Source organism: Bubalus bubalis, chromosome 11, assembly GCF_019923935.1.
Source record: "Bubalus bubalis isolate 160015118507 breed Murrah chromosome 11, NDDB_SH_1, whole genome shotgun sequence".
In the NCBI taxonomy this organism is placed as follows: domain Eukaryota; kingdom Metazoa; phylum Chordata; class Mammalia; order Artiodactyla; family Bovidae; genus Bubalus; species Bubalus bubalis.
The window spans coordinates 41,760,689-41,786,595 of NC_059167.1; the positions used below are offsets into that span (position 1 = coordinate 41,760,689).

Genomic DNA, 25,907 nt, shown 5'->3' on the forward strand with positions numbered 1-25,907 from the left:
TCAAGCCCCATCCCTATGGGATTAGTGATTGCCTCATGCACAAAAACAAACAAAGTTACTAAGGTATTAACACTTTTGTGAGTTCAGACTCCTTAAATTTTAATATACCATCATAATTTCTCTTGAAAATGTCTACTAAAAATACTAAAACTGCTTGTTTACTGCTAAACTCTTCATGCAGGGACTTCTAAAAATTGTCCTATTAAACACTGTCCAAATATTTAACAATATACCATGTTCTAGAAATTTATATTAGTGTAGTATACTTTTAAAGTTATTTTGGTACAATTTCTCAAAAATATTTCAGCAAAAAACTTTTGTGGCAAGCAATTAACTTCGTGGAACACCAATTTAAGAAGTATTGGTCTAATTGTATGAAAGCATCTGAATGCATTAAAATATGGGAAACAGTTTAAATGTCCTCTTGGGAACTTGAAGTTGTAGTAATCTACAGTGATAATCTACAGTGATTACCACTTGATGGACTTTAAAAGGCAAATGAACTGACCAGTACTTTTTGAGTATGGAAAATAAAGACAGATCCTATTTTTTCCTAACAGACATTCTTGGAATCCTTAGGAAAAACTGAATAGTGAGAACTGGATCTTTTGCCACTTAGGAATGTTATAACCCTAGGCAATTATTTTTTAGTACTAGAAAGCACATTTATCACGATCAAGTTAAATGTTAATATTATTTAAGGCATGAAAGATAGACTCAATTCAGTGACAAATAAATATGACAGTGAATCACTTGCATACATTTTAATATGACAAAATGAGCCTATGCTAGTTCTACAGTAAAAATAAAGGTTAAAAATAGAATTTTAATAGAGGAAGAAGAGATAGAAAACATCATGGGAAGGATATGCTTGATGGGAAAAAACATGGGTATATTTCTGAAGACCCTACCTTGCCAAAAGCCGTTTTACTTACTCCATAAGAATGCCAAAATTTAACATTATGTCTATTGACTATATTTATCCAATGATTACTTATTAGATCAACATCAAGTCTTGAAGCCTTTATGATACATGTCTTATGGCAAAACTAAGATTTCATTAAACACACCTGGAAATTAAGACTATTCCGGTGGGTGAAGCAGAGAGCCAGAGCTTGCTTATTATTCTCAGGAGTCGATGGTGTCATGGAATTCCAGGATATAAATTGCATGATTATTTCCCCAAGGGTTTATTGTCATTTTTACCTACATGAGTTTATCAGAAAATTCTGAGTGAATCATCTTTCCTGAGGGCTCTGTGGGGCAGAGAAATGAGCAGAACAGTCAGCACAGGCTCCCTCTGGCAGAGACAACTCTTCCCCAACACTGGTCGACGGCGTTCCCTCTGGTCTAAGATTCCTGGGTTTCATTCTAGTCAATTGCACAAAGGAGGCAGCAGAGGCAAAAGAGGCCTAAGAACAGGCAAAGGAGCCCAAACTGAGGGCACTGTTGCTCCAGGTCCCACAGATGCAGTGCGTACCCTCACACCTGATCTGTTTGGAACTGAGCTCTGAAAGGTAATGAAACAGTCCCTTAAGGGGAAGTGCAAGTCCTAAACATTTTATTTTAATCCAAGATATATAACGCAAACTTATTTACCATCTTTGTAACTGTTTTCTACTCACTGTATTTGTTCCTTGTTTTTCCCTTTGCTTTATCTGATTTGAGTTGAACATTTTATATAATTCCATTTTCTCCCTTAGCAATGAGACTTCTTTTAAAAGAAATTTGATTGGTTGACAGTTTTAATTAACAGAAGCCTACCTTCAAATAACACTGCTGCACTTTGCACATAGTACAGGCACCTCACAACAGAATATGTCCCTTCCTACTCTTCCTGTCCCTTACAACAGCAGTGCCCTTCACTGCACTTATCCATATGACATAATCACCCAATACATGGCTCTTATCCTTAATTAAAACAAACAGCTATCTATCAAAACAATTAAGAATAAGAAAAATAACTGATTCTAATATATGGTCGTTTATTTCTTCTCTGATGCTTCTCCTCACTTTACACAGTCCAAGTTTCTAACAATACAAATTTCGTTCTCCCTAAAGACCTTCCTTTAATATTTCTTGCAGGACAGGTCTTTTGGCAATGAATTTTCTCAGTATTGTTTCCCTGAGAAAAGCTTTATTTTTCCTTCAATTTGAAGGACAATTTCACTGGACATAGAATCCAGGTTGGTTGTTTTTTTTTTTTCTTCTTTCATCACTTTAAGTACTTTGCTTTCTTCTTACATGATAAGTCTATTGTAATAATTTATTTATTTATGTAAGCCTCATCAGGCGGCATACAGTATTTCCCTGACCAGGGATCAAACCCACACCCCTTGCAGTGAAAGTACAAAGTCTTAACCTCTGGACTACCAGGAAGTCGTGTAATTCTTACCCTTGTTCCTCTATAGGTGGGCTTCTCTGGTGGCTCAGATGGTAAAGATTCTGCCTGCAATGCAAGAGATGCAGGTTCAATCCCTGGGTCAGGATGATCCCCTGGAGAAGGAAATGGCAACCCACTCCAGTATCCTTGCCTGGAAAAGCCCACAGACAGAAGAGCCTGGCAGGCTACAGTCCATGGGGTTGCAAAAGAAGTTGGACATGACTTAAGTGACTAAACAACAACAACTTCATTTATAGTTATTATAAAATATTGGCTATATTTCCTGTGTTGTATAATATATCCTTGCAGCTTATTTTATACCTAATAGTTTATATTGTTTAATTCCCTACCACTATTTTCTCCTCCCTCAACCACCTTTTATATTATATACATCAAACTTAAATTTAATTGTCTATCTCCTCCCATAAGATAATGTCTATATAAGAATGTAAACTGTGTCAGAGCAGGGACTTGGTCAGTATTTCCAATGTCTAGAATTCTGCCTGGAACATAGTAGGTATTTAACAAATTTTTTTAAAAATAAATGAACAGGAAGAATCACTCGGAATGCTTACGCATTCCAACCATAAATACAAGCTTTGAGAGTAAAGGCAAGTGTTTTCAAATGATTGCAATCTGAAAGGGAAGTTTTTCTTGGCCATCCACATAAGCTTTTTGCAATTATAGTATACGAATGTGGAATCTTATGTCATGGGTCATCAACCACAGGAAAAATTAAAATAAATCTCGGGCCACAAAGAAGCAGAAAGCAATAATTAAGGGCTAGAGAAGGGATTCAACAATTAGTCACCACTTGCTTTGCCAAAGTGGTTGAGAGCATAAGCGCAGGGGTGAGACAGACAAGGGTTTGAGTCCTTTCCACCAGGCCCTCACTCTACCACTTTGAGCAAGTTAGTTACTCTCTCTGAGTCTGAGTTTTCTGTTCTGTAAAATAGGGGTAAAACTTTCCTGAGTTGTAAGAACTACATGACATGACATTCTTAGCACAACCCCTGGCACATTAATAAACCTTTAATATAGGCTGGCTTTACTCATGTATTATTTTTAATATATTGTTATAGTAAGACTCAACTCACCATCATACTTTCCATTAAGTAACCCAGCAGTTGCACACAGCCGCCCTCCAGCAGAATTCTCTAAGGGGCAAGGAACTGTTTACTGGCTATACTCATAAGAATCTTCACTTTGTGGTTTGGTAGGTATACCTAACAGGAATCTACATATCATACCATTAATAGTTTGTTGATTTCAGACTTCCTAGGGAATACATGGGCTTTCCCAGTGGCTCAGTGGTAAAGAATCTACCTGCAATGCAGGAGACACAGGTCTAATCACTGGGTCAGGAAGATTCCCTTGAGGAGGGCACAGCAACCCACTCCAGTATTTTTGCCTGGAGAATCCCATGGACAGAGGAGCCTGGTGGACTACAGTCCATGGGGTCGCAAAGAGTCAGAGTTGACTGAAGCAACTGAGCACACACACAGTGAGTACATAAACATTGAAAATAATGGAACCCATGCTCAGATGAGAACTCTAGTCAACAAATTACAGATACCCATTTGGAATGTGTTTTCCACATGCTTCCTACTCCCTTGCTCTGTGGAGCTAGTGACTAGCTTTTGCAGTGAGGCTAGAGGGGGAGACCCTGTGCTGATATGGTCAGAATTTCTCCTCTGTGGAGAGGAACCACAATGCTCTTGCTCTATTTTACTGCTTGATCTGTGCTGGGATATCTTTTACTTAGCTTTAGTTCTCCTGTTACTAATCTTTTTTCTAGCTCATGCACTTCTTCAAAGCTTTCTCTGAGTCTTGAGTCTTCTTACTGACCTGAAGAGCAGCTAGATGATACAAAAGTCCATAACAATCCTTTTTTCCTATATTCATTCAACAGATTTAAACAACTACTATGCGACAGACTTCATGCAAAGGTAACAGAAAGCAAAGCAAACACAGTATCTGACCTTTCACCTGGGAGCTGAAGTCTATGAGCAGCATAGATATTGAATATGTGTGTGTGTTTGTATTTGTGTGTGTATGTAATTAAGTGAATCACAGTTTTCTGCAATACACAGGAGAGGTACCACACCCTGACTTAAAATACCATGGAATTGAGGGAGTTACACTTAAGGGACTGTTTTTCAAGCCTTTTGACCATGACCTATACTAAGAAATATAATCGAGGCTGCAGCCCAACACATGCATATATTCATATAAAACTAAAACAGATATCTCATGAAACAATACAATTTTTCTATCCAATTTCATTCAATTCTGTAATTTTTTTGCTAAAAAATACCTACTACATTAATTTTATGATCCTTTAATTACTGATAAACTAAAGTTTGAAAAATTCTGATCTAAAACAAACACTAAACTAGCCAACTCTGGGCTACAGACAGTAGGGAGTGAGAGTAACAGACACATGTCCCAGACAAAAAACATTACACACAGGGTCTCTGAAGTTAATGCATGTCAGTTCATTTCCTGTCACCCCTAGTGCTGTGATTAGGATCATTTAGCCACTAGTTTCTGCTTCTACTTACACTTAGGGTGTCTTTCTGTACTGTCGACACTAGGAAGTAAAAACTACAGTTCCCAGACTCCCTTGCAGCTAGGTTCTACATTTAAAATAGGCAGATGCAGTATCATAAGTAGGAAGCTGGAATTGAGTCAGGCCCAACATGCTCTAGATTTTAGATAGCTCCAACTGGAAGCAATGTCTTAAAGACATGGCATCTACACGAGAGTAACCAGGCACAGTATTCTGATGTCTAGTCACCAGCTTTGGCCATTGAGTAGTTGTACCCATGGTGGCAACAGTTTCCCTTGGATTATGACCATGGCAAGTACATTCTTAAACTTAAGGATAGCCTCTGATTTCTGCTCTCTTTCAGTGACTTTCAAACCATCAACTTCCCTGTAATAAATTCCTTTTTTCTTAAAATACTTGAGCTTGCCTTAAGTCAGGTTTCCCAGAAGCAGGTCTGAGGTGAGGATTTGTATACAAGTAATTATTAATGAAGTGCTTCTAGGAGAAAATTTTAAGGGTGGAGGGGGAGTGGGACTGGGAAAGAGTAGAAGCCAAAGTGAGGGTACAATTTCAGGTATATAGTTCCAGTCTCAGCCAGATCCCACAGAAGTGCTCTGGTGATAAATTGTACCTCAGAGGTTGGCCTAAGTTGAGCCAAGACAGATAGCTGGGCTTTCATATCCTCACACCATCTGTCACTGGCCATGGGCCACACTGTGGGTGCAGCGGGGAGACGCCCTGTGCATGCAGATAAAGTGACTCCAGGATCATGAGATCAGTCCTCTAGAGAGGTCTGGGTGGTAAAAAGCAAAGGCCAATAGAAGCTGGGAGAATAATACACAGAAATATTAAACAAGGACTTAGGAGGTACATGGAGGACAGGGTCCTCTATAGGATGATCTCTATAACTTGTACCAACCACTGACAGATACAATCAGCAACAAAATTCACAAGTTACTGCTTACCCATAAATATTCACCCCCACTAACAATGCTATTGAAGTTGAACTTGCAACTAAAATAGACTTGTTTTCAGAATCGGCCTCATATATGGAATAATTATTAAGCAAAGGCCTAGATTCAGTCTTTTGGACTTTAGATTTTCAACCTCAAATACAGAATTTCATTTAAATGTGTTGGATTTTTTCTTTTTCATAGACATCGATCCAGAAAAAAGAAGACAAACAATCTGACATCTGCAGTTGCTAACGGCTCTTGGCAACTTAAGATACAGTAGAAAGATACAGTGATAACTTACATGCCTGTACACCACTAGGCCCCCTGGTGGTTTCCTTCCTGATATGAGAAGAAGCATTTTTTTCCCCTGAAAAAGAGACTGAGTGATTTTACTCTGTTTATCTACTTAAGAATCTAGTCAAGACTTACTACTATTCCTCCTTCAAATCATCCATTTGACAGGGGTGGTTTGCTCTGGCTCATTAACAAACCATAATCATTCCCCTTCTCTTCTCCTATCCACTGAGATTAAAAACTAACAAAATTGGATAGAATTGTATTTTTAAATGTCAGAGATAAAAAGAAGAAAGTAATTGTATTTTTAATAGTGAAAGGAGCTGAAGTTCTTTTTTATTTTCTGATCATTTATATCCATCTTTCATTGACAAAGATGTGAATAGCAGTGAAATTATCAATTGGGATCATATCAGTATATATTAAGAATATAACTTGAATAGAACTCAGTAGTTTGAATATAGTCATGGATATCTTGTTTATTGCTGGCAAAAAAAAAAAATCATTTCCAAGGGTTGGTGGGTTACTTGTATTTAACCATTCTAGATCATTACTGCCTGGCTGTTCACATGATGAACTGTCTTCCCAGTTAGCTGCCCAGGTGGGGAATCCCATAGCTTTCTCCCCAGATCAGGCTAGGTGATAGAACTTACATGCAGATCCACACCATGAAAGCTACACCTATTGGTAGCTATTGGAAAAATTGCTCTTTTCACCCAAGTGATAAAAATTACATTCCTGTGGACTAGGATAGGGGTTTCCCAGGTGATATCAGTGGTAAAGAACCCGCCTTCCAATGCAGGAGACATAAGAGATGCGGGTTTGATCCCTGTGATGGAAAGATCCTGGCAGAGGGCATGGCAACCCACTCCAGTACTCCTGCCTGGAGAATCCCATGGACAGGGAAGCCTGGCAGGCTACAATCCTTAGGGAGTCAAAGAGTCAGACACGTCTGAAGCAACTTAGCATGCACACAGGGACTAGGATGAGTGGAGGTAGGATTGGGGAGGGGGGTGGGATAACATTCAGGATGTTTTGATTTACACAATCTTGAGTCTGCTCTCTACAGAAAGATCCCAAAGAGAAAAAGTAACCTACTCTCACTTTCTTCTTTAAATTAAAACAATAAAGCAATTTTATCAACCAAGACCAAGGCTAAACCAGAACTTCTTTTCCCTTTCTGCTTATCCTGGCAATTCCATCAACATTTCTTATGCAAATTTCCTATTACCTCCTTCTTGTTTGTGTTATAATTCTCTTCTATAAATTACATTAACTACCCAATGTATTACTGAATACCCAAGCTATTAAGAGTCTCACATCTTACTAATAAGCCAAATCAAGAGGTTTACTTGGTTAAAAATTGAGTGGTTTCTTTTCAGAAAGTAATACTATTCCAAGCCACAAAAAAAAAAAATCTCAAGTTCTCAAAATTGTAATGAAATTGCATTTTCTGCTATTTTCTGATCAGAGTGCTATATAATTAGGAGTTTATAACTAAAGGATAAATAGAAAACTTCAAAGACTAAAACTAAAACTAAAACTAAAAAAAATATATTATTTTATATATAATTTTCTAGAGAAAAAAAGAAATAAAAATGACTAAGTTAGATATAATTAGACATAAACATAACTAGAACAACAATGTTGTATCTTAAAACATGATATTCTGCCAAAGCTGAATTGAAAGGAAAATTCATAGTCTTAATACATTTCCATTAAACAAGAAATAACAGAATTGAAGTCAGAATTTAACCCAAAAATCTAGAAAAAATAGCAACAAAATAAATTATATGAAAGTACACAAAAGGAAATATGAGAATGAGAATAATATACTAGAACATATTACAGTTAAGATATTTAGAAACTTATTATTTGAAAAGACAAAATAAAACTTTTGCAAAACTAAACAGTTACACATAAAAGTAAAAACATTAAGACTTAAAGAGAAGGTATTACTACCAAAAAGAGTACAACAGGGCTGTATACAGTCACCTTGTTTATTTAACTTATATGCAGAGTACATCATGCAAAATGCTGGGCTGGATGAGTTACAAGCTGGAATCAAGATTGCCAGGAGAAATAACAACAACCTCACATATGCAGATAATACCACTCTATTGAGGGCTTCCCTGGTGCCTCAGTGGTAAAGAATCCACCTGTAATGCAGGAGCCACAGGTTCAATCCCTGGGTAGGGAAAATCTCCTGGAGAAGGGCATAGCAGCCCACTCTAGTATTCTTGCCTGGAGAATCCCCATGGATAGAGGAGTCTGGCAGGCTACAAACAGTACATAAGGTCACAAAGAGTTGGACACAACTGAAGCAACTTAGCACGCACCATTCTAAATGGCAGAAAGCGAAGACAATCTAAAGAGCCTCTTGATGAGGGTGAAAGAGTAGAGTGAAAAAGCCGGCTTAAAACTCAGTATTAAAAAGACTAAGATCTGGGGGGAGGAGCCAAGATGGCGGAGGAGTAGGACGGGGAGAACACTTTCTACCCCACAAATTCATCAAAAGAGCATTTAAACGTCGAGTAAATTCCACAAAACAACTTCTGAATGCCGGCAGAGGACATCAGGCACCCAGAAAAGCAGCCCAACTCTTCGAAAGGAGGGCGGGAACCAGACACTGAAGAGACCAGCAAACAGAAGAAGCTATAACAGAGGGAAACGCCTTGGAAGCTACAGGCCATAGATTAAAACCCTGTGGTTACTACGGATTACATAAGAAGGGGCCTATAGATCTTGAGAAATATAAGTCGGACTAAGGAACTGCCAAAAATGAACTGAACCCACAATACTCACAACAAAACCAGAGAAAGACCTAGATATATTTTTACTATTTTTACGATCAATCTTTCTTTTTTTTTTTTTAATTAAAAAAAAAAAAAAATTTTTTTTAAGTCCTCTATTGTCCTTTAATTTTCACTTTTATAACTATTACTTTGCAAAAAAAAAAAAAAAAGACCCTATTTTTTTTTTTCTTTTTTCTTCTTCAGCAAACTTCATATATATATTTTATAATTTTTTGACCGAGGTTTTTTTTTTTTTTTTTTTTTCTTTTTTTTTCTTTTTTCTTTTTCTTCTTTTCTTTAACATTGTATTTTTGAAATTCCAAACTCTACTCTAGATTTTTAATTTTAGCCTTTTGATATATGTTATCAATTTTGTACCTATAGTTTTTTTCATAATTTCTGTGACTTTTTTTTTCCTCTGTTTCTTTCTCTTCTTCTTTTATATAACATCGTATATCTGCAATTCCAAACTCTACTCAAGATTTTTAATTTATGCTTTTTGGTATTTGATATCAATTTTGTACCTGTATTTTCTTTATAATTTTTGCGACATTGTTTTTGTTGGTTTGTTTGTTTTCTCTCTTTATTTTTCTTCTTCTTCTTCTTTTTTTTTTTTTTTTAACGTTGTCTTTTTGAAATTCCAAACTCTACTCTAGATTTTTAATTTTTGCTTTTTGGTATTAGTTATCAATTTTGTACCTGTAGTTTCTTTATTACTTTCACGACCTTGTTTGTTTTTCTTTGTTCGTTTTTTCTCTCTTTCTTTTCCTTCTTCTTTTCATTAACATTGCATTTTTGAAATTCCAAACTCTACTCTAGATTTCTAATTTTTGTTTTTATGTATTTGTTACCAATTTTATACCTTTAAGAACCCAATCTTCAGGACCCATTTTTCACTAGTGTACGAGATTACTGGCTTGACTGCTCTCTCTCCCTTTGGACTCTCCATTTTCTCCACCAGGTCACCTGTATCTCCTCCCTAACCCCTCTCTACTCTACCCAACTCTGTGAATTTCTGTGTGTTCCAGACGGTGGAGAACACTTAAGGAACTGATTACTGGCTGGATCTGTCTCCCTCCTTTTCATTTCCCCCTTTTATCCTTCTGGCCACCTCTGTCTCCTGCCTCCTTCTTCTCTTCCCTGTATAACTCCGTGAACATCTCTGAGCGGTCCAGTTGTGGAGTGCACATAAGGAAGTGACTACTGGCTAGCCCACTCTCTCCACTATTGATTCCACCTCATCTCATTTGGGTCACCTCTAACTCCCTCCTCCCTCTTCTCTTCTCCATGTAACGCTGTGAACCTCTCTGAGTGACCCTCACAGTAGAGAAACTTTTCATCTTTAATGTAGATATTTTATCAGTGGTGCTGTATAGAAGGAGAAGTTTTGAAACTACTGTAAAATTAAGACCGATAACTGGAAGTAGGAGGCTTAAGTCCAAACCCTGACTCCAGGGAACTCCTGACTCCAAGGAACATTAATTGACAGGAGCTCATCAAACGCCTCCATACCGACACTGAAACCAAGCACCACACAAGGGCCAACAAGTTCCAGGGCAAGACATACCAAGCAAATTCTCCAGCAACAAAGGAACACAGCCCTGAGCTTCAAGATACAGGCTGCCCAAAGTCACCCCAAAACCATAGACACCTCATAACTCATTACTGGACATTTCATTACACTCCAGAGAGAAGAAATACAGCTCCATCCACCAGAACATCGACACAAGCTTCCCTAACCAGGAAACCTTGACAAGCCACCTGTACAAACCCACACACAGCGAGGAAACGCCACAATAAAGAGAACTCCACAAACTGCCAGAATACAGAAAGGACACCCCAAACTCAGCAATTTAAACAAGATGAAGAGACAGAGGAATACCCAGCAGATAAAGGAACAGGATAAATGCCCACCAAACCAAACAAAAGAGGAAGAGATAGGGAATCTACCTGATAAAGAATTCCGAATAATGATAGTGAAATTGATCCAAAATCTTGAAATTAAAATGGAATCACAGATAAATAGCCTGGAGGCAAGGGTTAAGAAGATGCAAGAAAGGTTTAACAAGGACTTAGAAGAAATAAAAAAGAGTCAATATATAATGAATAATGCAATAAGTGAAATTAAAAACACTCTGGAGGCAACAAATAGTAGAATAACAGAGGCAGAAGATAGGATTAGTGAATTAGAAGATAGAATGGTAGAAATAAATGAATCAGAGAGGATAAAAGAAAAACGAATTAAAAGAAATGAGGACAATCTCAGAGACCTCCAGGACAATATTAAACGCTACAACATTCGAATCATAGGGATCCCGGAAGAAGAAGACAAAAAGAAAGACCATGAGAAAATACTTGAGGAGATAATAGTTGAAAACTTCCCTAAAATGGGGAAGGAAATAATCACCCAAGTCCAAGAAACCCAGAGAGTCCCAAACAGGATAAACCCAAGGCGAAACACCCCAAGACACATAGTAATCAAATTAACAAAGATCAAACACAAAGAACAAATATTAAAAGCAGCAAGGGAAAAACAACAAATAACACACAAGGGAATTCCCATAAGGATAACAGCTGATCTTTCAATAGAAACTCTTCAAGCCAGGAGGGAATGGCAAGACATACTTAAAAGGATGAAAGAAAATAACCTACAGCCCAGATTATTGTACCCAGCAAGGATCTCATTCAAGTATGAAGGAGAAATCAAAAGCTTTTCAGACAAGCAAAAGCTGAGAGAATTCTGCACCACCAAACCAGCTCTCCAACAAATACTAAAGGATATTCTCTAGACAGGAAACACAAAAATTGTGTATAAATTCGAACCCAAAACAATAAAGTAAATGGCAACGGGGTCATACTTATCAGTAATTACCTTAAACGTAAATGGGTTGAATGCCCCAACCAAAAGACAAAGACTGGCTGAATGGATACAAAAACAAGACCCCTGCATATGTTGTCTACAAGAGACCCACCTCAAAACAGGGGACACATACAGACTGAAAGTGAAGGGCTGGAAAAAGATTTTCCATGCGAATAGGGACCAAAAGAAAGCAGGAGTAGCAATACTCATATCAGATAAAATAGACTTTAAAACAAAGACTGTGAAAAGAGACAAAGATGGTCACTACATAATGATCAAAGGATCAATCCAAGAAGAAGATATAACAATTATAAATATATATGCACCCAACACGGGAGCACCGCAGTATGTAAGATAAATGCTAACAAGTATGAAAGAAGAAATTAACAATAACACAATAATAGTGGGAGACTTTAATACCCCACTCATACCTATGGATAGATCAACTAAACAGAAAATTAACAAGGAAACACAAACTTTAAATGATATAATAGAGCAGTTAGACCTAATTGATATCTATAGGACATTTCATCCCAAAACAATGAATTTCACCTTCTTCTCAAGCGCACATGGAACCTTCTCCAGGATAGATCACATCCTGGGCCATAAAGCTAGCCTTGGTAAATTCAAAAAAATAGAAATCATTCCAAGCATCTTTTCTGACCACAATGCAGTAAGATTAGATCTCAATTACAGGAGAAAAACTATTAAAAAATCCAACATATGGAGGCTGAATAACACGCTGCTGAATAACCAACAAATCACAGAAGAAATCAAAAAAGAATCAAAATTTGCATAGAAATGAATGAAAATGAAAACACAACAACCCAAAACCTGTGGGACACGGTAAAAGCAGTCCTAAGGGGAAAGTTCATAGCAATACAGGCACACCTCAAGAAACAAGAAAAAAGTCAAATAAATAACCTAACTCTACACCTAAAGCAACTAGAAAAGGAAGAAATGAAGAACCCCAGGGTTAGTAGAAGGAAAGAAATCTTAAAAATTAGAGCAGAAATAAATGCAAAAGAAACAAAAGAGACCATAGCAAAAATCAACAAAACCAAAAGCTGGTTCTTTGAAAGGATAAATAAAATTGACAAACCATTAGCCAGACTCATCAAGAAACAAAGGGAGAAAAAATCAAATCAATAAAATTAGAAATGAAAATGGAGAGATCACAACAGACAACACAGAAATACAAAGGATCATAAGAGACTACTATCAACAATTATATGCCAATAAAATGGACAACGAGGAAGAAATGGACAAATTCTTAGAAAAGTACAACTTTCCAAAACTCGATCAGGAAGAAATAGAAAATCTTAATAGACCCATCACAAGCACGGAAATTGAAACTGTAATAAAAAATCTTCCGGCAAACAAAAGCCCAGGTCCAGACGGCTACACAGCTGAATTCTACCAAAAATTTAGAGAAGAGCTAACACCTATCCTGCTCAAACTCTTCCAGAAAATTGCAGAGGAAGGTAAACTTCCAAACTCATTCTATGAGGCCACCATCACCCTATTACCAAAACCTGACAAAGATCCCACTAAAAAAGAAAACTACAGGCCAATATCACTGATGAACATAGATGCAAAAATCCTTAACAAAATTCTAGCAATCAGAATCCAACAACACATTAAAAAGATCATACACCATGACCAAGTGGGCTTTATCCCAGGGATGCAAGGATTCTTCAATATCCGCAAATCAATCAATGTAATACACCACATTAACAAATTGAAAAATAAAAACCATATGATTATCTCAATAGATGCAGAGAAAGCCTTTGACAAAATTCAACATCCATTTATGATCAAAACTCTCCAGAAAGCAGGAATAGAAGGAACATACCTCAACATAATCAAAGCTATATATGACAAACCCACAGCAAACATTATCCTCAATGGTGAAAAATTGAAAGCATTTCCTCTAAAGTCAGGAACAAGACAAGGATGCCCACTTTCACCATTACTATTCAACATAGTTTTGGAAGTTTTGGCCACAGCAATCAGAACAGAAAAAGAAATAAAGGAATCCAAATTGGAAAAGAAGAAGTAAAGCTCTCACTGTTTGCAGATGACATGATCCTCTACATAGAAAACCCTAAAGACTCCACCAGAAAATTACTAGAACTAATCAATGACTATAGTAAAGTTGCAGGATATAAAATCAACACCCAGAAATCCCTTGCATTCCTATACACTAATAATGAGAAAACAGAAAGAGAAATTAAGGAAACAATTCCATTCACCATTGCAACGGAAAGAATAAAATATTTAGGAATATATCTACCTAAAGAATCTAAAGACCTATATATAGAAAACTATAAAACACTGGTGAAAGAAATCAAAGAGGACACTAACAGATGGAGAAATATACCATGTTCATGGATTGGAAGAATCAATGTAGTGAAAATGAGTATACTACCCAAAGCAATCTATAGATTCAATGCAATCCCTATCAAGCTACCAACAGCATTCTTCACAGAGCTAGAACAAATAATTTCACAATTTGTATGGAAAAACAAAAAACCTCGAATAGCCAAAGCGATCTTGAGAAAGAAGAATGGAACTGGAGGAATCAACCTACCTGACTTCAGGCTCTACTACAAAGCCACAGTTATCAAGACAGTATGGTACTGGCACAAAGACAGAAATATAGATCAATGGAACAAAATAGAAAGCCCAGAGATAAATCCACGCACATATGGACACCTTATCTTTGACAAAGGAGGCAAGAATATACAATGGATTAAAGACAATCTCTTTAACAAGTGGTGCTGGGAACTCTGGTCAACCACTTGTAAAAGAATGAAACTAGAACACTTTCTAACACCATACACAAAAATAAACTCAAAATGGATTAAAGATCTAAACGTAAGACCAGAAACTATAAAACTCCTAGAGGAGAACATAGGCAAAACACTCTCTGACATACATCACAGCAGGATCCTCTATGACCCACCTCCCAGAATATTGGAAATAAAAGCAAAAATAAACAAATGGGACCTAATTAACCTTAAAAGCTTCTGCACATCAAAGGAAACTCTTAGCAAGGTGAAAAGACAGCCTTCAGAATGGGAGAAGATAATAGCAAATGAAGCAACTGACAAACAACTAATCTCGAGAATATACAAGCAAGTCCTACAGCTCAACTCCAGAAAAATAAATGACCCAATCAAAAAATGGGCCAAAGAACTAAATAGACATTTCTCCAAAGAAGACATACAGATGGCTAACAAACACATGAAAAGATGCTCAACATCACTCATTATCAGAGAAATGCAAATCAAAACCACTATGAGGTACCATTTCACACCAGTCAGAATGGCTGCTATCCAAACGTCTACAAGTAATAAATGCTGGAGAGGGTGTGGAGAAAAGGGAACCCTCTTCCACTGTTGGTGGGAATGCAAACTAGTACAGCCACTATGGAGAACAGTGTGGAGATTCCTTAAAAAACTGGAAATAGACATGCCTTATGATCCAGCAATCCCACTGCTGGGCATACACACTGAGAAAACCAGAAGGGAAAGAGACACGAGTACCCCAATGTTCATCGCAGCACTGTTTATAATAGCCAGGACATGGAAGCAACCTAGATGTCCATCAGCAGATGAATGGATAAGCAAGCTGTGGTACATATACACAATGGAATATTATTCAGCCATTAAAAAGAATACATTTGAATCAGTTCTAATGAGGTGGATGAAACTGGAGCCTATTATACAGAGTGAAGTAAGCCAGAAAGAAAAACACCAATACAGTATACTAACGCATATATATGGAATTTAGAAAGATGGTAACAATAACCCTGTGTACGAGACAGCAAAAGAGACACTGATGTATAGAACAGTCTTATGGACTCTGTGGGAGAGGGAGAGGGTGGGAAGATTTGGGAGAATGGCATTGAAACATGTAAAATATCATGTATGAAATGAGTTGCCAGTCCAGGTTCGATGCACGATACTGGATGCTTGGGGCTGGTGCACTGGGAAGACCCAGAGGGATGGAATGGGGAGGGAGGAGGGAGGAGGGTTCAGGATGGGGAACACATGTATACCTGTGGCGGATTCATTTTGATATTTGGCAAATCTAATACAGTTATGTTAAGTTTAAAAAATAAAATAAAATTAAAAAAAAAAAAAAAAGACTAAGATCACAGCATCTGGTCCCATTACTTCAATGGCAATAGAATTGGTGGGGTGGGGAGGTGGAAGTAGTGACAGATTTCTTCTTTTTGGACTCTAAAATCAATGCAGATGGTGACTGCAGCCATGAAATTAGAAGGCAATTGCTTCTTGGAAGGAAAGCTATGACAAATCTAGACAGCATATTAAAAGGAAAGACATCACTTTGCCAACAAAGGTCCGTATAGTCAAAGCTATGATCTTTCTAGTAGTCATGTACAGATGTGAGAGCTGAACTATAAAGAAGGCAGAGCACTGAAGAATTGATGCCTTTGAAATGTGGTGCTGGAGAAGACTCTTGAGAGTCCCTTGGATGTCAAGGGGATCAAACCAGTCAATCCTAAAGGAAATAAACCCTAAATACTCATTGGAAAGACTGATGCCAAAGCTGAAGCTCTAATATTTGGCCATCTGACAGCCAACACACTGGAAAAGACTTTGATGCTAGAAAAGCAAAAGGAGAAGGGGGCAACAGAGGATGAGACGGCTGGATGGCATCACCAATTCAATGCACATGAACTTGGGCAAACTCTGGGAGATGGTGAGGGACAGAGAGGGCTGGTGTGCTGCAATCCATGGGATCACAAAGAGTCAGACATGACTAAGTGACTGAATAACAATAATAAATTACTATTGATATGAAGGAAATATAGAAAATTCATAAAAGAATGCCATCTTAAACTACTGTAATAAATTCTAAAATATCCTCATAAAAGATAATTTTCTAAGGAAATATAACTATTAGTTAAGTAAAGCTGCATACATCTGTGTGTCAAGTGTATGGTTCTGATTTTGTTGGGCTCTATTATTAGTTTGAAGTCAGCTGCAGACTGATAGGACAGCTCTGCTAATCTTACCTGGGATCTTGCACCATCTGTGCGCAGTGGATGACTGGCTACAGGCTGGTCTAGGATGGGATCGAGACCCATGCAGTTTCCTGCATGTGTTCTGCCATTATCCAGCAGGCTAGTTTGGGTTTATTCAAATAAAGATGGCAGGGTTGCAAGAGCAGAATTACACAAGTTAAATACTTATGGTCTAAGCTCGGACATGACACATTGTCATTTATATCAGACTTTAATGGCCAAAGCAAGTTACAAGGTCAGTCACGATTTAAGGCACAGAGAAAGGGAATTCACATTTTTATGGGAAGAGCTACAAAGCCACACTGCAAAGAACACAAATACAAGGAGGCCATTAATTGTGTCCTTTGATTCACTCCACCAGCCATGAAAGCTGACTAAGGAGAAAATCTGGATATACCATGAAAAGCCACTGAAAGGGTGGCTTTTCCACCCTTTGGAGTGGCTTTTCCACCCTTTGGAGTGGCTACTTGCAAAATTTATATCAGATCCTTTGTGTTTCAACAGCAAGTTCCTTGAAATACTTGAGGAACAGAGAATTTTTATGCTATAATACTGGCCTGGTATAGAGAAAGTAGGAAAGACTTTAATTCATTTTATAAAGCTGGCATAAAGCTGATAATAACATGTTAAAGAAAACTGGAGATCAATATCATTTATGAAAATAAATCCAAAAATATGAAATAAAACATTAGCAAATAAGAATACTACATACATATATGAAATCCCATGGTCGTGGAACAGTGTACTTCAGGAACTCAAAGGTAGATTAATATTTAAAAATCTATTAATATGAGTTATCACATTGATCTAAGGAAAAATGCATTTAAATCATTTTGGTTAAATACTAAAAGGTATTTTGTAAGAACTGTTATAGTTGGGGATTTTCTCCCCGGGACTTGGAAGCAACAAACCTGAAAGAATGACACTCGGACAGTCTCTTGCAAGGACTGACAAGTTTATTTCTGCAGTCAAGCCTTTTTATAGAAGCAGGAACAAAGAGCTTAGAGTATGCAGCCAGCAGAGCGCATAAGGGGTTAACACCTAATCAGTAAAAATATTTCAAGGACAGCGCGCTCTAAGTGACCCATGTGCTTATCCCATAACCCGTTTTCTCAAGCAACATCCTTAATATTTATTATTAAATCTTGGCGCCAGGCATAACCAAAGGCAGGAGATGTTTTTCTGCCTGCAGCACACAAAGCCAGGGTACTTCTGGCCTTTCGCCACTTTCCCAAGGACTTCCTCCAACCGGCTATTTCGTACTGCGCTTCCCAACATATCCTCCTTTTGTTTTTAATTTAAGCACGGCAGCTGCTAGACTCCATTGTGGGAGGCATGGAGTCTTGAGTACAGACATGTATATCCTATAAGCAATGATAGAAAAAGCAGGGTGATTAATACATATATAAAAATATTGCTTCCTGAAAACCAAGCTCTAGGGTCTAGAGACGATAGGGTTAAAGTATCATAAAATTGAGTGCTGTACAATTCCTTAGGTACCTTAACTTGAAAATTAGCAATTTGTTGTTTCAACAGATTGATGTCTAAACTTGAGTTATCTGTGAGATCCTGCAAATGCACTTTAAATTTATCCCAAGGATATTCAGTGCTATTGTAGGGCATGTTAGTCAGACAAAAAGAAGTAAAATTCCAGTGACAACGTATACGTGTTTGGAAAGTCAGTTGCTGCACTTGATCTCCTGAGTGGATAACCACAGTTTGTAATTCATTAATTCATGTTTGTAATTGCTGATCTATTTGAGCTTGTCGAGTCCAAAGATCATGAGAGTCTTTGTACCAAGCAGTGATAAAGTCATGATTTTATATAGAATTCTGTAAAGCCATATCAGACAAAGTTCCTACAGTCACAATAGAAATAAGGCTTAAGATGCCTGCAATAATCCACCCAATGATGCGCTTAGATCACCTAAGTCCAGTTTTCAACAATACAGAAAGAAATACAGAATCAGTCCAAGGTTCAGTTAAGTTTACGGGAAGCCATAAGTCAGATCTTTGTTTAATTAGCGCAATGCTAGCATTGTGATATGAAATGGTGTGATTAAGGCAGGTATACAATGCACATGCAGTACAATCGACAATCTTGGCCGATAAGTCAATATCAAAATGCCCTACAATAAACAAGTATGGAAGGTGAACACACGATTGAATATAGCCAGTACTATTGTATAGGAAGGTATAATTAGAAGGACGAAACACACCCACAGTCCCATAAACACTAGTGAAGTGCTCTAAGGCTGCTGGAATTTTCCAAATGTGCCATTGTTCTGGCCCCACAATGGGGACGACAATCCTGGGTCATGGCAGTGATAAGCCCCCGTTATACCAATTCAGCAATATGTCCTTATCAGTCCAGAAACTTGTCTTAGATTTATGAAAGCCTCCAATGCTTGATCTATTAAGCAAGGAGATCAATGCTTGATCTATTAAGCTTGATCTATTAAGCAGGAGCAATTATGATGTTCCTCCTGTTCTTCAGAACAGTTTACAAACAACCCATGAGGTCCCCAGTCAACAAATTTAAATGTATGATTAGTATGATTTTGCTGAATTATAGAAACTTTCCCAAATTTGCCTCGACAATCAGACCAATGTAACGGTTGTATCTTCTGTTTTCTTCTCCAAGATACAGTATGACATGAAGGTTCCTCTGGTTGAAAAAGCGAGTTCGAATAGTTGGCTATCTGGCCTGGATAATGTCGCTTGGAGCCATTAAGTAAGAAAGATGCCGTAGCAAACATTCCCAGACACAAAGCAGTCCCATTGTTGGCAGAGTATGCCCACCACTGTGGGAAGATAGCCATGCAAAGGTGATGAGATCCGAAACAGATAGGCAAGGTTTTGAATCCCACGGAAATGTTGATTGGCTTTCCCTCATCTTCTTCATGAATTGGTCGCTTTATGGACCAGGGACTTGGAAAATGCATGCTATCATTAGTAAAGATCATAGGTGCTTTATCTACCCAATCCACTATGGAGAGAAGTGGTGGGTTGGGTATGTATGCCCAATAAACATATTCTGCACTTACCCCAGAGGAACAGGAAAGAACAGCTAACATTGCCAGAAACAGCTTATCTGGAGTCATAGGAGTTCCAGTACTCTTCAGTGTCTGCTCAGCCTGATGAGTCATGTTTTTCACTTGAACCCATGTCGGGTAAGGATTCAGATGATGACGTTTCCTCACTGGCTCCTCCAGGGTCATTGACAAGACCCTTCACGTCAACTTCATCACTTCCCAAGGGAGTCCAGTCTTGGGGTCCCTCTCGGTAACGGACATGGTGAAGGGGAACCCAGATTTCCTCTCCATCTGCAACGACAAGACCATAACCCTTGCCTAAGAGTTGTAAGATTCCTGGCAGCCACTGATTAAATTGCTTATATCATATTGGTGTATTGATTTCTAATTTGCTGTTTTTGTCTTCTGCAAAATGTCTATCTGCACGAGTATCAGAATTATTTTTTGTTAAGTTTAAAAAATTTAGGGAATAAAGAGTTAAAGATAATAATAATTGAGGGTTCATAGGATAAGAAGCATATCTCCTCTTCCATATTCCCCCTTTCTGTTTTAATAAATGAGTTTTTAGGGTGCAGTGGGCTCTTTCAATAATGGCTTGACCCTGAGGATTATAGGGTATTCCTGTAATGTGTGTTATGTTCCATTCTGATAAAAATGAACGAAACGAATGCGAGGTGAATGCAGGTCCATTGCCTGTTTTCAAGACGGAAGGAATCCCCATAATGGGGAAGGTGAGTAAGAGTACGGAAATGGCATGTTTACTGGATTCTGAAGAGATAGGTACTGTCCAGATAAAGTCGGAAAATGTATCTATTGAGACAAAAAGCAAAGAAAATTTTTCTAAGGAGCAGTGAGTGAAGTCAGATTGCCAAAGGGAATTAGGTTGTTGCCCCCAGGGATTAACTCCTGAAATCATAGTTCATAAGTGCAGAGGGGCACAGACATCACAGGTTTTAATAATATGCTGCGCTTCAGTGAGAGGAATATGGTATTTAGAGTGCAATCTGTTAGCATTGGTATGAAGATTAGCATGTTCGTCACTGGCAGATGTAAAGACGGGAGCTATGAGCCTGTCAACAGCATCATTTCCTGCAACCAGAGGGCCAGGTAAACCTGAATGAGCACGTATATGTGCAATAAAGAAAGGTTCCATATGTGAGCGAATTAAAGCTTGAGTCTGTGAAAAGAGAGTATATAATTCTTCATCTAGGTCGTATAAAAAGGCAGTAACAAAGTCAGGAAAAAGGGAAGCAAGGTATTTGGAATTAGTATATACGTTGAAGGATAATGGTTGAAGTGACAAAAGAGCATATAAAGCATACAACTCAACTCTTTGTACTGAAGAATAGGTAGTGGGTAATTTCTCTTTGATATCAGGGCTGACAATCCCTGCTATGCCTTTCTTGTTGCCATCAATGAAATAGGTGGGTGCATTGGAAATAGGCTGGGATGCAATGATATTAGTTACAATGAATTTAGTACATTGTAGAAAGTCCCATAATTTTCCTTCCAGCAAATGAAATGAGATAACATTTTGAAAATCACTTAATGCCATTTGCATGGTCAAGTTATACTGTAAGGCAGTTTGCAATTCCTTTTATGTCAAGGGAACGTGTATTGCATATGGATCAAATCCAGTCAAAGTTTGTATACGGCTTCTTCCTGACACAATTAAGTGCTCTATTTTCTCAATATATGATACAATTTTTTTTAGACTGTTTAGTGTGTAAATATACCCATTCTATTGGGCTATGCTGAGCTATAATTGCAGTGGGCGAATGTTCAGTGGGGAATATGTGTAAAGAAACTGGTTGATCATAATCTATGCTACGCTATGTAAGTCACTTCAGTCGTGTCCGACTCTGTGCGACCCCATAGACGGCAGCCCACCAGGCTCCCCCATCCCTGGGATTCTCCAGGCAAGAACACTGGAGTGGGCTGCCATTTCCTTCTCCAATGCATGAAAGTGAAAAGTGAAAGTGAAGTCATTCAGTCGTGTCCAACTCTTAGCGACCCCATGGATTGCAGCCTAACAGGCTCCTCCGTCCATGGGATTTTCCAAGCAAGAGTACTGGAGTGGGGTGCCACTGCCTTCTCCAGATCATAATCTAGCCGAGTTGAAAAAGATTGTTGAATGCGTTTCTCCACTAAGGCCAGTTCTTCTTTGGCCTCTTTTGTTAGCTGCCCAGGGCTATTAGGGTCAGGGGATCCCTCTAAAATTTTAAATAGATTTTGTAAGGCATAGGTGGGTATGCCAACAGATGGCCACAGCCAAATAATATCTCCTAGCAATTTTTGAAAATCATTCAGCATGCGTAGAGACTGCACAGAAATTTGAGTTTTTTGAGGTTTGATTTTAGATTCTTCCATAACATGTCCTAAATAATTAAAGGGTGCTTTCCATTGAATTTTATCTGGCGCAACAAGCAGGTGATGATTTTGAAGAGTAGTTGCAAATGGAGTTCAGATTCCATAGAAAGAAGTGTATCATCCATGTAATTAATTATAAACACAGTAGGATACTTATCTCTAATGGGTTGTAATAAAACAGATATGAGATATTGGCAAATGGTAGAAAAGTTCATCATTCCCTGAGGTAGCACCTTCCATTGAAATCTTTTAACAGGAGCCATGTGATTTATAGAAGGAACTGAAAAGGCAAAACGTTTTCTATCTTTAGGGTGCAGAGGTATAGTAAAAAAGCAGTCTTGTAAGTCAATAATAACTACAGAACATCCTTTTGATACCATAGAAGGGGAGGGCAATCTGGGTTGTAAGGGCTCCATAGGTAACATGGTATTATTTACATTTCTTTAATCTATCAACATTTGCCATTTTCCTGATTTCTTTTTTATTACAAAAATAGGGGAATTCCACAGGGAAAATAAAGGTTCTATATGAGCTTTTTGTAATTATTCATTTACTAATTGCATAAGAGCTGCCAATTTTTCTTTAGTTAGGGGCCATTGAGGTGTCCATACTGGGGTATCAGATTCCCAATCGAGAGGCAGTGGTGTTAACTCAATGGCCCCCATTAAAAAGGTTCATTTAAAGAAATTGTGGCTTTCGTTTGTTCAAGAAAATCTCGTCCGCATAAATTGATAGTGATATTAGTAATATATGGTTTAAGATAAGCTATAATTTGATCAGGGCCATACACTTGTAAATAGGATGCATTGACAAAAGTTTGTGTGGCATCAGTTTCACCCACTCCTAATAGTCTAGAAGGAGCCACAACTTTACCCCAATCAAGGGGCCATTCTGCAGCTCTAATGACTGAAATGTTAGCTCCGGTATCTAGTATGCCTGTGAAATTTTTTCCCTGTATGCATACAGTGAGCATGGGTTTCTGATGTTCCTTTAATAAGGTGGATAGTGCAGCAGTAAGGTTGGTACTGCCAAAGCCTCCCTGCCAAACTTTATCAGATGCCTTCATTGGTTTGACATATGGTAAAAGTAATAATTGTGCAAAACATTCCCCTTTTTGTAAGTATACATTTTCCATTTTCATAACATTTACCATAATATGTATTTCCCCTTCATAATCTTCATCCACAACACCGGTCAATACCACTAAACCTCTCATTGTGCAGCTACTACGTTCCAAAATCAGTCCCACTGTCCTGGGTGGAATCGGGCCGTAATATCCAGTGGGAATTTTGTGGGGGTTGTAGCGTCATAACGCTAGGTCCTCCTTTTGTAGCGGGGCTAGAGGACGGCCCCTTTATCAGTTTCCCTGTTGTTTTTGTTGTGCACTGGGGTTCAAGGTGTTTCCATCCTTATCAAATTTAGAATGACATTCATTCAGCCAATGGAACCCCTTTTTACATCTTGGACGTACTCCTGAGGGTCTCTTCTTATTAGAAGTAGTATTATCTTTTCCGGCCTGTGTTGGCATGTGACATTGTTTTTTCATATGGTTGGGCTTCCCACAGTTAAAACATTTGGCATTAGCAGCTTTCTGTACATTCAAGGTTTCTAATGTTGCCAATTTTGCTCTATGGGAACTAGCTCTGATATCCTTATAAGCTTTCAAATATTCCATAAGAGAGCTAGTCTCTCGAATTGGTCTAAGCATGGATTGACATTCCTCATTAGCATTTTCAAAAGCAAGTTGTTTTAAAATAATATTTTGTAAAGTCATATCCTTAATAGATTTTTCAATTGCATCCTTTAATTTCCCTATAAATTGAGAATATTCCTCCTCATGTCCTTGAATAATCTTAACAAATGAACCATCAGAGTTAGCGCTATCAACCTTTGTTTATGCCCTGCAGGCAGTTTCTTTAATGAAATGTAACATCTGAGGGGTAATATTAGCTAATTGCACCATTATATCAGCCATAGTCCCTGTTCCAGTCAGTATATCATAAGTTAAATTGGCAGGGTTACCACGAGATTGCTGGTCAATCATCAGCTGTCGGGCCTCATCACTAACACACATTTGCCACTGCAGTAATTGTTGAGGATTTAAAACCATCTTTGCTACTTGAAAAAAAATCATATGGCATCCAATGGTCAGCCCATCCTCTGAGAAATTCTATACAGTAAGGAGAAGTAGGTCCATACAGAGTACATGCTTTCTTAAAGTTAGACAACATGCCAAAATCTATACTGGCCCAAGAATTTTGACCCTGGACAGGTTGATCAAATTCTATTGGGAAAGCGAAAGCACAAGCAGGCATCTCCCGAGGAGGAGTGAAGCGGTTAGTACAAGCAAGGTTAGCAACTGCAGTTACAGACGGAGCAGGAGGAAAAGCCTCAGATTTGGGCTGTCTGCTGAACGAAATGATCTCCGTTCTAAGTGGCTTCAGTTTTGACACATCCTGTATATATATATGTCTCTAAGTTGTTTTTCTAAGGATTGTGTCTGATTGAGCATAACATTCTTATATTTAAAAGCACCTTGAATATCTTGTTCTTTAAACTCATATTCATGTAAAGATTGAAGAGTTTTTACTTCCAAATCAACGTTATGCCCTTCAATTTGTTCTATGATAGCCCGTATGAGTGACCATGTAACCCCTGCCGATATGCTCGCAAAACATTATTTTTAACCCTTTTCTATATGTCTAGATTGAGTGTCCCCTCTTCTGGGAACCATGAATTGTTCCAGTAAAATATGATAGCAGTCGTTCAACTGACCTCTTGAAACATTAACACCATTTTGTTTCAAAAAATGATGCATTATAGAAATGAAAGGAATTTTACTGTTATGTTGTCCCATCCTGCTTACCTCTTTCTGCAGGGGCTCGTCGCTTTGTTCAGCCTTCCTCTCAAGTCCCTGTTCGTTGCGCCACTTGTTGGGGATTTTCTCCCCGGGACTTGGAAGCAATGAACCTGAAAGAATGACACTCGGACAGTCTCTTGCAATGACTGACAAGTTTAGTTCTGCAGTCAAGCCTTTTTATAGAAGCAGGAACAAAGAGCTTAGAGTATACAGCCAGCAGAGCGCATACGGGGTTAACACCTAATCAGTAAAAATATTTCAAGGACAGAGCACTCTAAGTGACCCATGTGCTTATCCCATAACCCGTTTTCTCAAGCAACATCCTTAATATTTATTATTAAATCTTGGCACCAGGCATAACCAAAGGCAGGAGATGTTTTTCTGCCCACAGCACACAAAGCTGGGGTACTTCTGGCCCTTTGCCATTTTCCCAAGGACTTCCTCCAACTGGCTATTCTGTACTGCACTTCCCAACATCATTCAATTACTAGTAAAAAAAAGAATCAAAGGGATTTATATAAAGTGAGTTTAAAATTGTTTAAAATCAAATCCAATAGCATGCTTAAACATTCAGAGCATGAGCTGGATAAGATTATAGTTATTGTGTTTAAAAAAAATAAGGGATGAGGGGGTTTATGATTTATTATTAAACTGTGGAAAATTCTGAAAGAGATGACAATACCAGACCACCTGACCTGCCTCTTGAGAAATCTGTATGCAGGTCAAGAAGCAACAGTTAGAACT

The 25,907-nt window shown here is 38.1% G+C and overlaps 1 long non-coding RNA gene across 1 annotated transcript; it reads right to left on the bottom strand.

The window, feature by feature from the left end:
* Window positions 1–17,837: 17,837 nt before the first annotated feature.
* LOC112587825 lies at window positions 17,838–25,589 on the bottom strand. Its single transcript, XR_006639728.1, has 3 exons — window positions 25,170–25,589; window positions 19,946–20,224; window positions 17,838–18,262 (listed from the first exon to the last, which is right to left on the bottom strand). It is a non-coding gene; the product is annotated as an uncharacterized LOC112587825 (long non-coding RNA).
* Between the last annotated feature and the right edge of the window lie 318 nt (window positions 25,590–25,907).